We start from the raw sequence: 4,833 nt of genomic DNA, 5'->3' as shown, positions 1-4,833 counted from the left end.
AAAAAAAAAAACAAGATACTTGGGGTTTACTTTACATTGGCCAACCTTGACCCATTTTATCGTTCCAGCATTGAAAACTTGCAGCTTGTGCTCTTGTGTAGAGAGGAACACTTTAAATATTTTGGCCACGACAAAGTGTTCTCCACAATGCTGTCAGATATAAAGGAACTGGAGGCAAATGGGCTTGTCATCTCTGGGCATGTTGTTAAGGCAACAATGTTTTGCATTGCCGGAGATAATTTAGGGTCTCACCAAATTGGAGGTTTCACAGAGAATTTCAGTGCTTCCACTTACTTCTGTAGATATTGCTTGGCAACTAGAAGTGAGCTCCTTGATTTTCAAAAAGTTACCCCACCCAGAACAGTGCAAAACTACAATGAGGCAAGTACAAGAGATACGAAGTGGTGCCCTGACAGAAAGCAGAGGTGTAAAATTTGATTCCGTTTTCAACTCCCTCACTTACTTTCATGTCTGTCAGCCTGGCCTCCCACCTTGTATTGGTCATGATGTGTTTGAAGGAGTTGTGGCATGTGACTTGGCCATTTACATCAAGTACTTCGTGAAGGTGAAGAAATTTTTCACCTATAGTCAGCTAAACCGAAGAATCAAGCAGTTTAGCTATCATGGATCTGATGCCACTTCTACTCTTTCAGAGGTTGCAGAAAAACGAGATAAAATAGGTGGCAAGGCAACAGAAAACTGGTCTCTCCTGAGGCTTCTTCCTATTCTAATAAGTGAAAAGATTACAGACACAGATGATCCGATATGGCAGCTAACGATCCAGCTGAAAGAACTTGTGGAATTAATATGTGTCCCTAAAATATCTCACTCTCAAGTTGCTTTGCTCAGTGTTCTCATTGTGGAGTATTTGGAGACAAGAAAGGAGATGTTTCCTGATTGTAAACTCATTGTCCACTATCCTGCTTTGATACTCAAGTTTGGACCTCTAATAAGATTGTGGACAATGAGATTTGAGAGTAAGCATTCCTATTTTAAAAGATGTGTGAGAAGAACACAACTTCAAGAATGTCTGCCAGACACTTGCAAATAACCACCAACTTCTCCAAACATATCTATACTCCAGTTCTGTCTTTCCTCCTATTTTGCAAGTGAAGCAGTCCACCCCTTTCCATGCAGACTTGTACAGTGATGCAGTACGCAGTGCAGTAGAGGCAAGCTTGCCTGATCAGTGTGCTCTTGTAGCATTCACTGAGATACAGTGGAAAGGCACTCTTTACAGAAAGAGCTTTTTTCTTTGCACAAGTCCTTGCACATCAGGCAAGTTGAGGCTGATATCCAGGTCAAGCCCACTCCAAAAACAGTCCCTCAGCAATGCATCATCACCAGGTACAAGGTGGCAATACGAAAGAAACTCCTCCACATAAGCCTCAATATTACGTCCCCTTTGATAAATGGAACAAAGTTTCTTTAAAGGGTCACAACGAGTACCTTGACGTGGGCGCATGATAAAAAACTGCTGGATCCCTTGTTGGGGTGAGTTGTTCTGTTACGATTGAACACAAGTAGGCAACAGGCAGCGGGTCCAAATGCAGTTCAAGATCCTTTAATGATAATTCACAGAAATAAGCATCCAAAATACATAACAACTCACACCGACAATAGCAGACCAGGGCTTAATATACCCAAACACAGGACCAAACGGGAAATGGAACACAGCTGAACCAGGTAGACACTAATGAAAACAAAGCATGATGGGAAATGGAGTCCATGACCAGAACAGGCAGGAACACAAAACAGGAACGCCCTCTAAAGCCTCACAGTGGTGCAGGCAACCGGGCGTGACACCTACACCTTCTACCTTATTTTATTTATTCTCAGGTTAGGTAAACTAAGTCAAATCTGTCCTATCTCATAAGCATCTAAGTTCATACTTACAAAGCAGGTCACAGAAGACGTCTCCGTGGTTTGTTCTTAGCTATAAATCAATGCCAGGGCAGACTTGTGTTATATAAATACAAGTCAGTTTATTGTTACAATTAGTAAGTAAGCAGTACAAATATTCTACAACTACGTATATAAGTATTAAATAAAGTATACATCTGAAAAGGTCTTTGCTCAAGGCAATATCAGCGATGGTTCTGGTGCCAGAATATCTCTTCAGGTGGTCTCGAAGCAGCATCTGATTTCATCATCGCACTTCAGTCTTTTATAGACAGCAGGTGGATCCCACCCAGACAGCAAAATTCCTGAGGCCCAGATCAGGCCCACACCTGACACTGTCATCTGGCCCACATACCGCGTGGAATGATGGCAATTGTGCGGTCCGCTCCTTTTTGCCAGATTTGGGCCACAAGCAAGCCATAGGAAGGCCCAGTGTCAGCCATAAATAAACCAAATAAAGCAGAACTGGCCCAAATCTGGGCCACATTGATTTTAATTCTGGCCCAGATCCAACACCTTACTCCGGCCCACATACTGTGAAGAATGATGGCATTTGGGCGGTCCACTCCTGTTTGCCAGATTTGGGCCACGAGCAAGCAAAGAAGAAGGCCCAATGTCAGCCATGAATAAACCAAATACAGCAGAACTGGCCCAAATCTTGACCACATTGATTTTAATTCTGGCCCAGATCCAACGCCTTGCTCCGGCCCACATACTGTGAAGAATGATGGCACTTGGGCAGTCCACTCCTGTTTGCATAATTTTGGCCACAAGCAAGCCAAAGGAAGGCCCGATGTCAGCCATGAATAAACAAAATAAAGCAGAACTGGCCCAAATCTGGGCCACATTGATTTCAATACTGGCCTAGACCCAACACCTTACTCCGGCCCATATACTGTGAAAAATGATGGCACTTGGGAGGTCCGCTCCTGTTTGCCAAATTTGGGCCACAAGCAAGCCATAGGTAGGCCGCATGTCAGCCATGAAAATATGCTGCATGGAATGGTGGCATTTTGGCAGTGGTCCACAAGCAGGCCACTACACAGCCACATTTTAGCTAATAATGAACTAAATAAACAATAAATATACATTATCTGTGCCACACTAAGAAATCTGTGGGTGGAAACTTACAGATTAAGGGGCAGTAATATTATAATGAGATCCCTTTGCCACATCACTAAGGCAGCGAAATCAGATGCACTCGTTTTCTCAGACCATGCAGAGAAAGGCTTACCAAAACAAAGTTACTGGGTTAATCTTTTTCACGTTTCCTTGGTTGGTAGATGCACCGGGGACATGATTATAGCACTTAAAACCTGGAAAAGTCCGATTTTCATGACATGTCACCTTTAAGTGAGATATGCACCAACAATACTCAACATTGCAAAGAGAAATTTAAAAATGTCCTCCATAAATGTTCAAATAAGTACAAAAACATAAAAACAACTGCGGAGCACGCCACGGAGGCAGCCATCAGCGTCGGCGCCATCGCAAACAAGGCTGTGCAAGCCTGAGGCGCGTACTGGAAATATGTTTGTTTATTATGACTGTTATTAATTTACATTTGATTAAAACCTGGAAAAACCTTTCTGTCGAGTGATGTAAGTAAATTTTACAATAGTTTATTGTGCATGCATATTATATTTAAAGTTGCTTAAGCGAAATCAAGGAGTTTATAAGACTGGTTTATTCATCGTTTATACTGTAGACATGTAGAACATATCCGCGTCTGTGCATCAATGTCTGTAATGTGTGCTGTAGGTGCGAAACTTTTAGGAATCTTATCCAAGTTGTAGGCTAGTCAATATTAGTCAGTCAGTCGTATCTGAGGATCCGCAAATAAAACTGACCACAAACACCATTAACTTAAGTGAATTATATGGCAATAATCAGCAATATGCTTTCACACAAATAGCTTTATTTTTGAATGTTTCAATATGCGTTGACACAAATTACTTATTTGAATTTTCCATTGATACAACATGGCACTGAGTTGCTAGAAAAGAAATGCGTAGAGACGTTATTGCTTGATGACGTCAGGAACCAATGAATTGGCTTTTTGAACTGGTTCAATGAACCGATCTGTCCGAAAAGTACTGCTTTGCGGAAATGAATTGGACTTTGCATCAATAATAGATACGCTGTGTTGAAGAGCGCACAACGAAGATGACAGGTTATATATCATAAGTCTTTAATCCAACAAGGGTAAATCTAAACACAAAGTAGCACAGCAACATTTAAGACATGTAGACGTAAGACCAGACAAACGCAAAGTGAACATACAGGAACTTAAGGACCCAGACCAAACAGAATAATACAATCAACACAACAAGGGATATGGTGCAAAAGGAAAACAAAGTCCAAATGAACAGAAACTGTGACAGTAAGAGTACAATCATTATCTGAACAGAATAATACAATCAACACAAAAAGGGATATAGTGCAAAAGGAAAACAAAGTCCAAATGAACAGAAACTGTGACAGTAAGAGTACAATCATTATAGTGCACTTCTGTTTTTATGCTGCACAGTACACATATAAAAAAACGGCCATTAAAAGCATGTTTCAAAAAATAAATTGCTGACTATGTAGCCTTCTTAAGACTCACATGCAAATCACCCTGCATCAGTTAACTGTGTTGCATCCTACTAAAAGTAGCCAAATTCTATTAGGCCATATTTACAATTTCAAGCTTCCATTTCAATTAGCCTGTGTCAAGTGTTACAACCAGAAGTGGTCCTCATCTGTTTTATAATATATGGGGCACATTTGCCATGTCAAATGTTGGACAAGTTGGCTTACACACTGATTAGCCAATGCTGACTGTGCCGTATATTTGCCAAAAGTGTTCCAAATTATTCATTATTTGGGCAATATTTTTCATTTTATATGCGGGCCACATTTGCGGCATCATATAAGGGCCACTTTAGG

General features: G+C 41.0%; 1 long non-coding RNA gene across 1 annotated transcript; it reads left to right on the top strand.

Annotated features, from left to right (window-relative positions):
• The first annotated feature begins 2,423 nt into the window (after positions 1-2,423).
• LOC107754991 (uncharacterized) lies at positions 2,424-2,893 on the top strand. Its single transcript, XR_001641645.1, has 2 exons — positions 2,424-2,462; positions 2,824-2,893. It is a non-coding gene; the product is annotated as an uncharacterized LOC107754991 (long non-coding RNA).
• The last annotated feature ends 1,940 nt before the right edge of the window (positions 2,894-4,833 follow it).

This window comes from Sinocyclocheilus rhinocerous, unplaced genomic scaffold (assembly GCF_001515625.1).
Source record: "Sinocyclocheilus rhinocerous isolate Xijiao unplaced genomic scaffold, SAMN03320098_v1.1 scaffold3640, whole genome shotgun sequence".
NCBI lineage: Eukaryota > Metazoa > Chordata > Actinopteri > Cypriniformes > Cyprinidae > Sinocyclocheilus > Sinocyclocheilus rhinocerous.
Note: the sequence above shows the minus strand (reverse complement) of the source record. Positions and strands in the feature narration are given on the sequence as shown.